The 17,007-nt window shown below is 42.9% G+C and overlaps 1 long non-coding RNA gene across 1 annotated transcript in view; it reads left to right on the forward strand.

Annotated features, from left to right (window-relative positions):
- The window catches only part of LOC132343646 (uncharacterized), a 53,278-nt gene that overhangs the window by 23,564 nt on the left and 12,707 nt on the right, over window positions 1–17,007 (forward strand). The gene's annotated exons all lie outside the window — the stretch shown is intronic.

The following is a 17,007-nucleotide window of genomic DNA, read 5'->3' on the forward strand; positions in this document are numbered from 1 at the left end:
TTAAAATATACATACTACTATATATATAATAGATAACCATCAAAGACCTACTATATACGTACAGCACAGGAACTATACTCAATATCTTATAATAACGTATAATGGAACAGAATATAAAAAAAGAATACACATACACACACACACATATATATATAGGAATCACTTGGCTGTACACCTGAAACTAACACATTGCCAATCAACTATATATCAATAACATTTTTTAAAATAAATTGGAATAAAAAAATGACTGACCAGAGACTTTCACGTACATTTCACTCTTCCCTAGTCTTGGGTGTTGCCACCCCGGCTCCTGAGAACTGATTGCCATCCTTGAAGAAACTCTAGCAGGAGATCTTACCTCACGTTGAAACTCCACAGCCTCTGCAAGAAGTTGAGAGTTTCCGTGTGTCTGGTCTCTTTCTGTAGTGAAGTTTCCCCGGAGGGAGAAGAGCCACGGAAGCCTGAGAGGCCTGTGGGCTGGGAGGGGAGCTGGGCGCTGGGAGCTGGGGGAGGGCGGTTTGGGGCGCTCAACAGAGAAGCGGCAGAGGCTCGAGTCACGGTCTCTTATTCTCCGTTTGGCCCCGAGTCTGATCTCTGTTTTCTCTCACTTCTTTCTTTGCATTAGTCAAATGCTGTCTCCTTCAAATCCATAACATATCATCCTCCCTTGTTGCCCTGGAAACAGCTCCTCTTTTCCAGCCAAGAGGGTTTTATTGATCTCTCTGCCTTATTTCAACCTCTTTTTAAAAATAAAAATGGTATCAAATGAAAATCCTGCGTCCTAAGAAGTCTTCCTTGAAAAATGCAAACACATACAAATATGCCCATTTACTTTCTCTTTAGGAATGAATCAAACTCTCCCTTTTTTATCTTTTTTGTTGGTGCATTGTTTTCTCTGTTTCTGATCAAATTCAAGGCCACCTGTAATTTCTGTTTGTGGTACCTAGTGTATTGATAGAATGTATTTTTTCAGGTGTTATGTTGTTGGTGTTGTTTAGTCGCTAAGTCGTGTCCAACTCCTTACAACCCCATGGACTGTAGCCCACCAGGCTCCTCTGTCCATGGGATTTCCCAGGCAAGAGTACTGGAGTGGGTTGCCATTTCCTTCTCCAGAGGATCTTCCCAACCCAGGGATCGAACCCATGTCTCCCTTATTGGCAGGTGGGTTTTTTTTTTTTTTTTTAAATAACCACTGAGCCACCTGGGAAACCCATTCTTTAGTACATTTATACTAATGTTTAAATTAATTTGGGGCATGTGCTCCATCTCTTACCAACAACTTCATATAGATACTTAATACATAAACCAGACCACACACAACTCTGCCATATAATATAAAGAATTCCACATTTCAGGTGGTGAGTGACCCATCTTAAGTAATATCTCATATAGTAAAATTCTGGTACGAGTAAGCCTATTTTAAAGCCCAACATATAACAACCTAAGCTTTGAGAAGACCTAGAACACTTCTATTTCACATGTGAAAGTGTTATCAGAGATCACCAAAGCCTTAGTTTCTTACGGGACAATTCATTCAATTGGGAAAGGAAATCAACTCTATAGCCAAAGCTGCTTCCCATTTTAAAAAGGAAAAAGAAAATTCCTCTCAAACAGGACAGATGGTAAAAACTGATAAGCACACGTCTCCACGTCCCTCACTGGTGTTGCCAAGGACACCTGCACAAACCTGTGGGCTCTGTCGTGGGCTCTGTCGTGGGTCAGCGGCAGTGGACCGGGGTCCCTCTCGTGGACATCTGCCCGACTTGTCCTCTTCAGCGTTTCTGCGGGGGGGGAGGGGGGAAGGAAGTGCTCCCTTTATGCCGTGACCCCACATGTAGCATCCGCACCCCACCTCTGTTCAGGAACAACCGAGTCCAGGATGGGGTTCTCTGCGGGTGGTGAGTCTGTGGGTTCACACACCGGAGGCTGATCCTTCCTGCTGTCCCTTTCTGCTGGGTCCTGACCCTAATGCTGAAAAGTTCCAGCTCTTCTTTCCTATCTCCTAGCTCCACCCATCCCGGCTTTTTGTTCTCACTTGACTAACTCATCACGGTCTTTCTTCCTTCCCCTTTCCCCAGCCCTTGTGTTTTCTAGGTTCAGGAATAGGAAAGCTCTGGCATCCTACTCTTTGTCTCCCTCTTAGTTCAGCTGCTTCTTTGAATCTTGGTTTCTGCTGAGGAGCAAGCTAGGAGAGGGCTCCTGAAATCAATGAAGGAAAAATACACACCCAAGACAAACACAGTACTTCAAAATGTGTGTGTACTTGCTCAGTCGCTTCAGTCGTGTCCATCTTTGCGACTTTATGGACTGTAGCCCGCCAGGCTCCTCTGTCCATGTAATTTTCCAGGCAAGAATACTGGAGTGGGTTGTCATGCCCTCCTCCAGGGGATCTTTCCAACCCAGGGATTGAACCAGTGTCTCCTGCACTGCAGGAAGATCCTTTACTGTCTGAGCCACCGGGGAAGTTCTCATGCTTCAAAATACCACCTGCCAAATGATTTTTATAAATTCTACTACTTTAGAGCTGAAAAGGGTAACCAATTATTAGTCTAGTTCTCGCATTTATTTATGGGAAAACTGAGGCCCTGAGATGTTAAAGGATTTGCTCAAAGTCACCTCGTTAGTGGTAGAGGCAATGCCATGGTCCATATCTCCTTGTCTTCAGGCCAGTATTGCTTCCAGAAGACTGTCTTGCCCCTTAGGTAAGAACTCAATTACTATATTAAACCCTAGATTAGGATTTCTAATCAACCCTAGATCATTTGTACTGGATTTAAGTTTTAATGAAAATGGTACAATCTTGTTACCTGTACCAGAAGAACTTGAATAACTGAAATTAAGGATTCTTCTCAAAGAATTCAGAAAGGAATACTTCTTGGTTCAGTTCAGTTCAGTTCAGTCACTCAGTCGTGTCCGACTCTTTGTGACCCCATGAATCGCAGCACGCCAGGCCTCTCTGTCCATCACCAACTCCCGGAGTTCACTCAGACTCACGTCCATTGAGTCAGTGATGCCATCCAGCCATCTCATCCTCTGTCGTCCCCTTCCCCTCCTGCCCCCAATCCCTCCCAGCATCAGAGTCTTTTCCAATGAGTCAACTCTTCCCATGAGGTGGCCAAAGTACTGGAGTTTCAGCTTTAGCATCATTCCTTCCAAAGAAATCCCAGGGCTGATCTCCTTCAGAATGGACTAGTTGGATCTCCTTGCAGTCCAAGGGACTCTCAAGAGTCTTCTCCAACACCACAGTTCAAAAGCATCAATTCTTCGGTGCTCAGCTTTCTTCACAGTCCAACTCTCACATCCATACATGACCACTGGAAAAACCATAGCCTTGACTAGACGGACCTTTGTTGGCAAAGTAATGTCTCTGCTTTTCAATATGCTATCTAGGTTGGTCATAACTTTCCTTCCAAGGAGTAAGCGTCTTTAATTTCATGGCTACAGTCACCATCTGCAGTGATTTTGGTTATTTATCATCAAACTGAAAAAATGGCCTAGAGGAGGTGCTCCCTCTAAGTCAACGTGTAATGAAGCAATGCATCATTAACCAATCAAAGAGTGTCGCTCCTGGATGAAAAACTGCTAACCAGAACTCAATTTTTCTGAAAAGACTGCAAGAGATACTGAGAAGGCTTATCCTTAGGGTGCAATGAGTGTTTTCTGCCGCGTTTCGGTATTCATTATTTCTTCCTGGTCTTGGGTACTGGAAGTCTCTTCCAGTTAACTTAAATCTTTGTGTGTCACATCTTGTCTGAACCTCAGGGTTTCTGGAAGAAAATAGGATTCAAGAAGCCAGGCATCCAATCGTCCTGTATCATTTACAACCTATGTCTCTGCTCTGGAGAGAAAGGCATTGTGTCAGTACGCTGTATTTACCACTAGAGGGCACTTTGACACTTGTTTTTGACTACAGTTTTTCAGACTCCCGAATTGCAAACACCGGTACCTGTTGTGTTTACACATAGTAGTATTTCGTAGCAGCTCTAAAGAAATGCTCTCCCTGTCCAAGATAACAGTCTGTGATTCTTAACAAATATTGGTTGATGATGGGGACAGTTGCAAGGGATTCTAGTTAATTAAGAGGAAATTGATAAGCGTTACCCTCTAGTGTGGGCAGAATTCTAAATGCAGGAATTAGGGGGGAAAAGCTCAGAAGAGATGGTGCCTGTGCTTTGGTTGTCTGCCTTAGTAGGAAAGCACCCGGAATAATACTATGATTTACCAAACAGTGCAGACTGAAGTGTAAGCTCTGTCTGACACAGGCATACAGCTGGCAGTCATCAGAGTTCAATTTTCTCATATTGTTCTCCCAAGGTCTTTTAAGCTCAGTATATTATACTATCCCATGATATATTAAATCTTCATTTGCCCTTCTTTTGTGTTTCCTGGGAGATTTAATCATTATGCCATTAACATGTTTTCTAGTTCCGACTTTATACTGTATCTACTTACCCCCACATGATTTCTGCTTGGATGGGGAGAAACAAAAGACAGTTCCTGAGAATGTATCGCTATTCCCCTTCAACGGAAAGGTCAACCAACTGTACTTTTTATGAGATGGTAACTGTTTTGGCAGGAACCGGCTTTTGAATGTAAGAAAGTCCAGGAACTTCCAAATGAAGACAGTCAAAGAGCTGAAAACCCCTGATAGAAAGATACCCTTTGGCCAGAAGCATGGGTTTTATTCACTAAAGATGTTTCTTATGACATTAAAATGCAAATTCAAACACTGCCTGTAAAATCTGACACCAGCATATGTTTTCAGAATTCTTCATCATTCCATTTGCAAGCTCATGTCCCATAAAAGATTGTTTAGTCTTGGAAATTGGCTCCATTGGCATGCACAGCAGTGTTAGAACTTGTTCAAATGTTAATGCAAGTGATTGCTGTTAATTTCCTGTTTACTCTAATACAAAAATGTGAAACTATTCATTCAGCCAGCATTTATTCTCCTTCCAGATTGGTCTCCCACCCAGCTCTCTCATTCCTACAGAAATGCCTTCCATTCCCTTCATTTCTCCCATGCTTCCACTATTTTTGTTTAATTATTTACCACTGGGTTTTAAAAATTAAAACAAATATCATAAAACTTTATATTGATTATCTAACATCAACATTCAATCTAAACAGAATAATAATTATTCTGTACTTCAACCTGTTTCTTAGTTGCATTTTTATAGGAAAGATTTTTTTAAATTACTTATTTATTTGGCTGTGTTCAGTTCAGTTCAGTCACTCAGTCGTGTCCGACTCTTTGCGACCCTATGAATTGCAGCACGCCAGGCCTCCCTGTCCATCCTCCCTGTCTAACTCCCGGAGTTCACGAAAACCCACATCCATTGAGTCGGTGATGCCATCCAGCCATCTCATCCTCTGGCGTCCCCTTTTCCTCCTGCCCCCAATCCCTTCCAGCATCAGAGTCTTTTCCAATGAGTCAACTCTTCGCATGAGGTGGCCAAAGTACTGGAGTTTCAGCTTTAGCATCATTCCTTCCAAAGAAATCCCAGGGCTGATCTCCTTCAGAATGGACTGGTTGGATCTCCTTGCAGTCCAAGGGACTCTCAAGAGTCTTCTCCAACTCCACAGGTCAAAAGCATCAGTTCTTCGGCGCTCAGCTTTCTTCACAGTCGTTATAGTATACGGAATCTTTAGTTGTGGCATGTGGGATCTAGTTCCCTAACCAGCAATCAAACCCTGGCTCCCTGCATTGGAAGCAAGGAGTCTCAGTCACTGTGGCTCCTGCATTGGCAGGTGGTTTCTTTACCACTGAGCCACCTGGGAAGCCTATAGTCTAACTTTAATATGCCATAAAATGCACCATTTTGAAGTGCACAATTCAATGGTCTTTAGTATACTCACAGGTGGTGTGAAGTCCATGAAGGTACTCAGGGGGTGATGGATGAAGGGCATGCAGGGTGGAGTTTGGGAGAGTGGGCAGCCATATGATGCTGTCCTAAAGGATAAGAAATAAAGGAGAGTGTGCAAAGGTGAAAAGGAAAGCTGTGGGAGTGTGTGATCCCTCCATACTAAGACGGACATGCAGACAGCAGAAGGTCCAGCAGGTGGAAGAAGTCAGTCAAGGGCTCTTTAGCCTCATAAGAGTTTAAATCCAATTGCAGAGCAAAGCACATTCATGCACAAAGCAACTGGGGGTCCTTCTGCGTAAATGTGTTGGTGAATCTCAGGGTAGAGACAGCCCACCACTTAGCTGATCAGGTTTACCTTATGCCTACTCACAGTTGGCACAGTCATGGCCTCTCCTCCTTGGAGCCATGGGTCATGCTCTCCTTCCATCCTAAATGCCACCCCTAGAACTCTCCCACCTTTCGTTGCTCACCTCCATCCTCTATGAAATATTCCGCAGTGATCCTGCCCACAGTGAGTGCTCTCTTCTTATCGCATCTTTAAGGAAATCTCCCCATACAGAAGTCATTGCATATCTGCTGGCAGTCTGATCACCAGCTGCCAGGGTCATCTTGGTCTTGCAGCCTACCTCATAACCCTGCCTCACCTGTAACTGTTGCCAGCTTGCATTATCAACGTATCTTTCCAAGTGATCATTTAAAGGATCATCACCATGTCTATTGGTTTGCTAGGGCTACTAAGACCAAATACCACAGACTGAGTGGCTTAAACAATAGATATGTATTTTTCTCCCAGTTCTGGAGGCTGAATGTCCTAGATCGAGGTGCTGTCGGAGTTGGGTTTTGGTAAGGTCTCTCTTCCGGCCTTGCAGGTGGCTGCCTTATGGCCGTGTTCTCACATGGCCTTTCCTCTGAATGTGTGTGGGGAGAGACAGAGAAAGCAGAAAGATCTCTGGTATCTCTTTCTCATCTTACAAGGACATTAATCCAATCAGGTTAGGACTCCATCCTTGTGACCTCATTTAAGCTTAACTGCCTCCCTAAAAGCCCTGTCTCCAAATACTATCACACTGGGGTGTAGGGCTTCAACATACACATTTGTTGAGGATACAATTCATTCATAACACCAGGAGAAGACTGGGGAGCCCTGAAACAGGAGAAAAAAGATCTAGAAAGTAATACTTGACTTCTATGCAGAGTATATCATGTTAAATTTCAGGCTGGATGAAATACAAGCTGGAATGAAGATTGCCGGGAGAAATATCAATAACTTCAGATACGCAGATGACACCACACTAATGGCAGAAAGTGAAGAAGAACTAAAGAGCCTCTTGATGAAAGTGGAAGAGGAGAGTGAGAAAGTTGGCTGAAAGTGCAACATTCAGAAAACTAAGATCATGGCATCCGGTCTCATCACTTCATGGCAAATAGATGGGGAAACAGTGGAAACAGTGGCTGATTTTATTTTTAGGGACTCCAAAATCACTGCAGATGGTGATTGCAGCCATGAAATTAAAAGACTCTTGCTCCTTGGAAGGAAGGTTATGACCAACTTAGACAGCATATTAAAAAGCAGAGAGATTACTTTGTCAACAAAGGTCCATTTAGTCAAAGCAATGGTTTTTCCAGTAGTCATGTATGGATGTGAGAGTTGAACTATAAAGAAAGCTGAGCACCGAAGAATTTTCGGTGATGCTTTTGAACTGTGGTGTTGGAGAAGACTCTTGAGAATCCCTTGGACTGCAAGGAGATCCAACCAGTCCATCCTGAAGGAGATCGATCAGTCCTAGGTGTTCATTGGAAGGATTGATGTTGAAGCTGAAACTCCAATACTTTGGCCACCTGATGCAAAGAGCTGACTCATTAGAAAAGACCCTGATGTTGGGAAAGATTGAAGGCAGGAGAAAAAGGGGGCGACAGAGGATGGAATGGTTGGATGGCATCACTGACTTGATGGACATGAGTTTGAGCAAGCTCTGGGAGTTGGTGATGGACAGGGAGTCCTGGCTTGCTGCAGTCCATGGGGTCACAAAGAGTCAGACATGGCTGAGTGACTCAACTGAACTGTTATTTCCATGGACAGTGGTAAATAATCGCCTGCAATGAAGGAGACATAAGAGACGTAGGTTCAATCCCTGGGTCAGGAAGATCCCCTCGAGGAGGAAGTGGCAACCCACTCCAGCATTCTTGCCTGGAGAATAACAGACATAGGAGCCTGGTAGGTTACAGTACATAGCATCGCAAAGAGTCAGACATGACTGAAGTGACTGTGAACGCAAGGAAGGTAAAAACTGTCTCAAGGAAATAATTACATGCACATGCACACATAGAATAGGTCTTCTTCAGACATTTTTCACACATACCATAGTAATTTTGATAGTAATAGTAATGCTATCCAATTCCTTGCATTTTTAGACTGTCATTTAAAAGGTTTTAAGTTGTTGCCAAAGATTAAACGTCTGGTGTGATGTATTGGGAACACTGAAATTTTAAAGTAAAAGTAAGAACATTGCTCATTTACTATTTAAAAAATACAAGTTCTTTTTTAATGAACACAAATTGTAAATCGCTCCTTTTTCTCCTTGACATTGTATCTCAATTTCACTTCCCCAAATAATTACATCCTATTGTAATAATACATTTTATACTTCAGAGTCATTTACTGATCACCCTATTATATTTTTCTTCAACAAAACAAATGAAATTAGTTTTTAAAAAATTTCTGTGAATAATGGTTAAAGTGTTAAACAGTAATCTGGATTGAGTTATTATTAATTTATTGTTCTTACACAACTGATCAAAACAATCTACAAATTTAGTACATTTTGAAAAGGATAACTACATGTAGAAAGTAAAATTTTATTAGAAATTCATCTATTAATGAGATGTGTGTTTCCTCCACTTAGTTCATATATCAACGAACGAATATTACTTACTTTTAGAGCTCTCAGACACAGTTAAACATTAATTCTATTCCTATTCTTTTATAACTAAGTGTAAATACTGAATAACTAGCTCATAAAAATAGTTGAATGAGAATTGGTATACTTCTGTTACAGCAAATGGCTTGTTCTTTGAAAACAGAATTATATGCTAAGAATCATATGACGTTCTCTTTCCTTCCTCCTCCTCCTCCTCCTCTCTCTCTCTCTCATATGCTAGGTTCTCTCCAAAGCATGTTACATGAGTTATTTTATGTAGTCTCCTAGCAACTCTATGAAGTATGGCCCTTTATTATTCCCATTTTACAAATGAAGAAATTGAGGAGATTGACTCTCTAAGTCACAAGGTTAATAGGTGGCAGAACATGAATTCAAAGCCAGGCAGCATGACCCTGGAGCCTGCCCTCCCAGCCACGACCCCTCACAGCAGGTGGCACCGTGAAGTCCAGTTCTGTCCCAGCACTTGAAGCACGGATTTGCCGGCTGGTTCTCTAATGAAGGCAAAAACCCCAGAAAAAGGAAAGCTCCATAAACGTTGTTTAAAAGTTCATTCAACCCATCTTCAATTTCCTGGAGATCTGCTACCCAGCAGCTCCTGAACAAAAGACCTAGCTGCCTGGCCAGTGATCTTCAGACTGCTAGCTAGCTGGAGGGATTGCCGTGATGTAAGAGCCTTTCACAGTATTTTCAGGGATTGTCAGGCAGTGTTTTTCACCCTTTCTGTCCCAGCAAAGTACAGACTTGCTCTGACTCTCCATCCTGTACAGCCTTCTTCCTAAGTCCAGGGCTTCAAATGCCCAAAGAGTTGGTCTAACGCAGCCTTGTTTCCTCCTGCTGAGGTCGCCAGGTTTCAGTTTCTCTGCCAGGCCCCATTGAATGCTGTCGATTAAGTCAACCTTGTGTTAGGATCTCGAGGTATTGGATGGAGGTCAGCTGCATATTTCTCTATTTATTTTCACTGGATTCTAGTAGTTACCCCATGGGCAGTGTGGATGTACTGGGGCTGCAGTTGCCTACTGTTCAAGAAAATGGGGATTGGAGCTGTTGGCAGAGGTCCTGTGGGCATTAGGGAGGGAGAGGATGAAGGGTGGGCGGAGTCATGTTTGGAAGGAAGAAGAACCAATGGAAAAGCTGTTTTTTTATTTTTTTGTTTTTTACTGTGCCCAACTGGCCAATGAAATGATCCCAACTGGGTAGCTGGCTATGTAGGCCTGGAGTCTGGCTAGCAACAGCCCTGGACATCTGGCCACACTGCAGCCTGTCTCTAGGGCAGCTGATTTTGGGCTTCACGGCTATTACCCAGAGTCAGGAGTAATGTCTTTCATTCTGAGACGTCTAAACCCCACAACCACAGGCCTGTGTTCCTCCAGGGCAGAGGGCAAATGCAATTACATCTGTGACCAATTTACACAGCTGGGAGCTCAGTCTCCTGACAGAAACATTTATTTGAGATTCAAGTCTCCAGGGAGCTGGGGAACCAGACAGGAAGTGAGGTCCAGCAAGCCTTTGTTGCTTGCTAGTCTGAGCCTTGAAAACAAAACACAACAGAAAGCATCAACTTTGCCTTTTACAAGCCAAAAGTGAGACCACTCTCTCTACAAACCAGGAGGATTTTTGAGACATAGCGGGGAAAAAGAAGAATCAAATAAGGCCTGGCTTCCATTGAGTAAAGAAGGCTTATCCACACGAGTGCGGGCAGGCATCGTTGAATCCACTGAAGGGCCAAACAGAACAAAGAGTCAAAGGAAGGACACAATTTTTTTTCTTTCTTCTGGGCTAAGATGTACATCCTCTCCTGCCCTTGACCTCAAGCTTTGGGTTCTCAAGCCTTCAGGCTCTGGGAGTTATGCCAGTGGCCCCCTTGTTTTCAGGGCTTCCTGGCCCCAGGGTGAATTAACTACCAGCTTTCCTGTTTCTCCAGCCTGCAGATGGCAGATTCTAGGACTTGTGGCCTCCATAACTAAGTGAGCCAATTCCTATAATAAATTTCATCTTACATATATGCTGCTGCTAAGTCGCGTCAGTCGTGTCCAACTCTGTGCGACCCCATAGACAGCAGCCCACCAGGCTCCCCCGTCCCTGGGATTCTCCAGGCAAGAACACTGGAGTGGGTTGCCATTTCTGTCTCCAATGCATGAAAGTGAAAAGTGAAAGTGAAGTCGCTCAGTCGTGTCCGACTCTTAGCGACCCCATGGACTGCAGCCCACCAGGCTCCTCCGTCCCTGGGATTTTCCAGCAAGAGTACTGGAGTGGGACCTTTATATATTCCATTGTTTCTGTTCTCTTCAGAACCTTTCCTAATACATCTAGCAATGGACGTTTGGGTTGTTTTCACTTTTAATTGTTATGAACAATGTAGCTTTGAATATTAGTGTATAAATGTTTATGTGGACTTACCTTTTTTTTTTGCATACACTGTGTCTACCTGACGTTCTTCTTACTCCTCAAGCTGCTCTTTCTAAGGTCTTGGGAGAGTTGAGCCTCCTGTATTTGGCTATTTTATTTATTTTTTAAAAAAATATTAATTTTTTATGTATTTATGTATGTATTTGGCTGCACAGGGAAATGGCAACCTACTCCAGTGTTCTTGCGTGGAGAATCCTAGGGACGGGGAAGCCTGGTGGGCGGCTGTCTATGGGGTCGCACAGAGTCAGACACGACTGAAGCGACTAAGCAGCAGCAGCAGCACAGGGCCTCAGTTTGCGGCATGCAGGCTCTTTAGTTGTGGAATGTGGAATCTAGTTTCCTGACCAGGGATTGAACCTGTGCCCCCTGCATTGGGAGCCCACAGAGTCTTATCCACTGGACCACCAGGGAAGTCCCTGGACATATATTCTCATTTTTCCTGAGGATATATATGGGAGTGGAGTTGCTGGGTCATGTGATAACTCTGTTTAACTATTTGAGGACCTGACTGTTTCCCAAAGCAGGTGTCCCATTTTATGTTCCGATGACCAGTAGTATATGAGGGTTCCAATTTTTTCTACATTCTCAACAACACTTGTTATTTTCTGTTTTTTTTTTTTTTTCTTAAATTGCAGCCATCTTAGTGGGTGCTAATTGGTATCTAACTATAGTTTTGATTTGCATTTCCTGATTGCTAATTATGTAGAGCATCATCTGCTTGTTGGATATTTTTATATCTTCTTTGGAGAAATGTCTATTCAGATATTTTGTCCATTTTTCAAATGAGTTGTCATTTTGTTGTTGAGTTGCAATGGTTCTTTGTATATTATAGATACGAGTCCCTTATCATATATACTATCTGCAAAAACTTTCTCTCATTCTGTGGGTTTGTTTTCACCTTCTTGATGATATCCTCTGGAATACAAAAGTTTCAAAATTTAATTATGCCCTGTTAATCTTTTCTTTAATGGCTTATGCTTTTAGTATCATATCCAAGAATCCACTGCCTACACCAAGACCACAAAAATTTACACCCGTGTTTTCCTCTAAAAGTTTTAGTTTTAGCTATTGCATAGGTTCTGATCCATTCTGGTGCGTATATGGTGTTTGAAAGAGTCCAAATTCTGGTTTTAAATTTATTTTCGTGTATGTCTATCCACTATCCCCACAGCATATGTTGACAAATTCTTCTTTCCCCATTAAATGGTCTTGTATGTTGGTTGAAAGTCAGCCGACTGTAAATGTGAGAGTCATCATTCATTTCTTGTACCTGTTTTATTGATCTATGCATCTGTCCTAATACCAGTGCCACACTGTACTGATTACTGCAGCTTTGTGATAAGTCTTGAATTGGGAAGTATGATTCCTTCAACTTTGTTCTATTTTTCAGGACGATTTTGGTTGCTCTGGATACCTACAATTTCGATTTAAATATGAATTTTCTGGTTAGCTTGTCAATTTCTGAAAACAAGTCAGCTGGGATTTTGGTAGAAATTGCACTGAATCTACAGATCAATTTGGGTAGTATGACCATCTTGACAACACTAAGGCTTTTGACCCACAAACATAGGGTATCTTTTTACATCTTATTTGTTTCAACTATGTTTGTAGTTTTCAGAGTATACTGGTTCTATCCTTTTTGGCAGGTTAAATTTACTCCTAAGTATTTTACTACTTTAAGGCTATAAATGAAATCAATTTCTTCATTTTATTTTTGGTTTACTCATTGCTCCTGCATAAAGATACAAATGATTTTTGCATAACCTTGATGTACTCATTTATTCATCCTAATGGTTCTTTAGCAGATTCCTTAGGATTTTCTATCACCAGGATTAGGTCATCTGAAAATATAGTTTAACATCGTCCTCTCCAATCTGGATTTCTTTGTTTCATTCTTACCTAATTGCCCTGGCCAACGTCTTTTGTATCTCAGCTGTCCAAGGAGCTGGATTTCTGTTATCAGCCATCACAGAGGATGAATTAAATGCTCCAGCTCCTTCAACCAGGCAGTTAATGCTTAATATTTAGCCTACCACCCAAATCGAAAGATACACACTCCTCAGGGTATATTTCAGTAGAGAAAAACCAGCCTCTTGCACTAATCAGACACATGCTTGGTCAGTTCACTCCGTGTTCCTAGGTGGGATGTTGAGACACCAGAAAAGAAAGAGAAGAGGGACAGCTTTAGACACGGAGCCCTCTTTGGAGGGCCGGTTGGACCAAAAGGAAGGCTGAGTGCCAAAGAACTGATGCTTTCAAAATGTGGTGCTGGAGAATAAGACTCTTAAAGAGTTCCTTGGATAGCAGGGAGATCAAACCAGTCCATCCTGAAGGAAATCAACCCTGAATATTCATTGGAAGGACTGATGCTGAAGCTGAAGCTCCAGTATTTTGGTCACCTGATGGGAAGAGCTGACTCACTGGAAAAGACCCTGATGCTGGGACAGATTGAGGGCAGGAGGAGAAGGGGACGACAGAGGATGAGATGGTTGGATGGCATCACTGACTCAATGGACATTAGTTTGAGCAAACTTTTGGAGATAGTGAAGGACAGGGAATCCTAGCGTGCTGCGGTCCACGAAGTAGCAAAGAGTCTCAGACATGACTGAGTGGCTGAACAATAACATGTGGAGCTCACAGAGGAAGAGACTGGGATTCACACACATACAAAGAACTGCAGCCATGGCCTGGACAAACCTCCCAGCTTTAGCCATCTGTACTGCCCACTGCAGGTCAAAACAGAAAATAAAATCACTGCTTTTTCAGGCTACTAACCAAGTAGGCTCTTTTCTTCTCAGACTTGGAGTCAACAAACTCTGTAAGCCATCCTAATTAATGAAGAAAGCGCCAAGCCAGGCATGTTTTTCTATTGCTTTCAAGCATTCTGTGCTCCTAACACTTCCCTGATTGGCTGGGCTCAGGAAAATAGCCAAAGAGAGCTGAGATTGTATATCTTTGCCGGGGGGCTGTTTGCTATGAGGTGGTCACAGATCCTTCTCCCTCACTGGAGGCAACATCTTGTCCCCCACAACTTCAGCAACAAGATGAAATCAGCGTTCCGTGGGCAGACTGTGCAGAGCAGGCTCTGTGGGGGAGCCTGCAAAGGTGGAAGAGCTATTCAAAGGTTGCCAGAGCCCGAGAATAAACTGGCTTTGATGCAGCTTATGGACACAATCCAGTTTTTAGCAAAATCCATGCCCAACCTCCCTGAAGTGCCCCATTGAGAAAACGGCTTGAAAATAGGTTGAATGACATGGGGAGCAACATCGGTAGAATAGCTTTAATGAGCCAAAAAATGTGGTTTCAAATGCCCCTCTGAGTACCGCTGCCCGGCTTTGCCAGCAGATGTAAAATCTGTGCACTGGGGCGAACTCAGAGAGCCACGACGCGGTGCTTATGCAAACTCTAAGCCAGTCAATTGCATTCCTGTTCAAGTCCAGAAAATTTACTCATGTGGAGAAAGATATGTCTGAGCTGAAGGGGAATTGTTTATGGTCCTGAATGCACTGTAGGGGTGGGGGCAGGGTGCACGCCGAAGGAAATCTCTTGGATCTCCTGCAGAGAGAGTTTTTGGCTGTGCTTTGCCTTTGGCTCCCAGAAAGGGGGGCGAGGAGTTGTTTACGGTACAGTCAGATCCTGATTATTCAGGGGCTGATTATCCATTTCATGGATTCACTGGCCTTGGGCTTCTCCTCCTTTTAAAGGGTTTTCTGACTTTTAGGGATGTTGCTGTTCAGCTGAGGCCAAAGAGTAGAAAGAATGAAAAAGAGACTAAAAATATTTTTACCATATGTGAGCAATTCCTGTAAGCGATCTGATCAGGAAAAGGGAGCAAACTGTGTGGCTAAAATAGAATCTGGGGCTTGCTGGTGGGGGATTTCCTTTCCTGTTCTCTGTATGTGGCGTCTTGGGCCCCTACCGCTGTTGAGACTCCATAGCAGATTTGCTGGGGAAAGCTCTGGTAGGCAGTGCTCATGAAGTGAGGATGGGAGAGAGCAGCCAGCCAGGCTCAGAGTAAGGAATGTTGACTGCAGAGTCAAGCAAGGCAACGGACCCTGATGAAACATCTGGGTTCTGACCATGCTTGGCCGACGGCTGCTTATGTGTCTTCAAGTACGCGTGTGCTCAGTCGTGTCTGACTCTCTGCGATGCTGTGGACTGTAGCCCGCCAGGCTCCTCTGTTGATGAGATTTTCCAGGCAAGAATCCTGGAGTGGGTTGCCATTCCCTCCTCCAGGGGATCTTCTTGACCCAGGATTGAACGCGTGTCTCCTGTATCTCCTGCACTGCTGTAGGATCCAGGCTCCATCCAATTCCTTGACACCAAATGATGAGACACTTGGTAACGATGACTTGAGGGGGGTCAGTAACCAAGGCCCAGAGGCCAGAAGTAGAATTACAGATCTGTGAGGATATCTGGTGAACCCAAACACCAAGAAAGTCAAGGAAATGGAAAATGAAGATATTACTCCACAGGAGCCTTAACCACTGGGGAGGAAAGTAGGTTGACCTTTCAATAGAATTAATAGCAGAAGAGTCTTATGACTTAAGAAATACCTTCCTTTAATAAAGGTTTCTTAGAAGGAACTTTTATGTTAATATACTGAAGGCTTATTACATTGGACTGTAATCTCTTCATTAACCTCTCTCACTTTCCTTTATGAGTGACCATTTATATTTTTAATGTATACGATACATGTAATGAAATGATTGCAATTATACTTTAAATTTGTAATTAGGATTTTTAAATAATTCAAACTGAGCTTTTCAAAGACTTCTTCCCTGCTCTGTCACTCTTGCCCCTTCTAATCTCACCACTTAATTCAAAACACAAGAGTTTTTATTGCAATTGAAACAGAACAGGGATTATCTTTCAGTCTTAAGTCTTTGACATTGATCTTGGTTTTTTTCCCCTTGTTAAGCAAACTTAACTTCCCCAAACTTAAGCAAGCTCAAGACTTTTGGTTCAAATGTCTATTATTTTTACTGGTGAGGTTGACAGAAGAACCCACCAAAGACAAGGTGTATTGTAAACTAGAATAACTGGTCCTAAGAGCTTTCTCCACCTCTCACTACTAGGATGCGGCAGGAAAAAGCTAGTTTGACAACAATAATAGTCCTTAAGTTTCTTTAGTCCTAGTTGACTTTGAAATTCTAATAAAATTTATGGACCTTCTTCCCAGAAAATTCTACATGAACACAAAAACACAGATTCCCTAAAGCTATTCTACGGAAATAGAACAGATTGGTTGAAGTCTCCTGATGCAAAACCGTTGTACAGCTGCATCTTTGAGATGAGCTTTAATTTAAGTGGGTGCATACTCAGTTGCTCAGTCATGTCTGACTATTTGTGAACCCATGGACTGAAGCCCGCCAGGCTCCTCTGTCAATGGGATTGTCCGGGCAAGAATACTGGAGCAGGTTGCCATGTCCTACTCCAGGGAATCTTCCTGACCCAAGGATCAGACCCACATCTTCTGCATCTCCGGCATTGGCAGGTGGATTCTTGACTGCTAAGCCACCAAGGAAGCTCTGAACTTTGAGGAGGATTTAGAAATTTTTTTTCTTTATAATTGAAATAAAGAAATGAAGGCTTGCCAAAAAAATTAGGAAAGGAAGATAGTTGGGGAACTCAAAGGAAACCAAGGTGCCAAAGATGAAAATAAGCAAACATAGGAAAAAATGCAAAGAGAAGATTATGGGAAACCTCCTGTGGCAACATTACCTGGGAGTTCATTCTGTCCTGACCTCAACAGTACCCAGGGAAGGGAAGACCCCGGGTAAAATGATCTGCAA

This window comes from Bos taurus, chromosome 23, assembly GCF_002263795.3.
Source record: "Bos taurus isolate L1 Dominette 01449 registration number 42190680 breed Hereford chromosome 23, ARS-UCD2.0, whole genome shotgun sequence".
NCBI lineage: Eukaryota > Metazoa > Chordata > Mammalia > Artiodactyla > Bovidae > Bos > Bos taurus.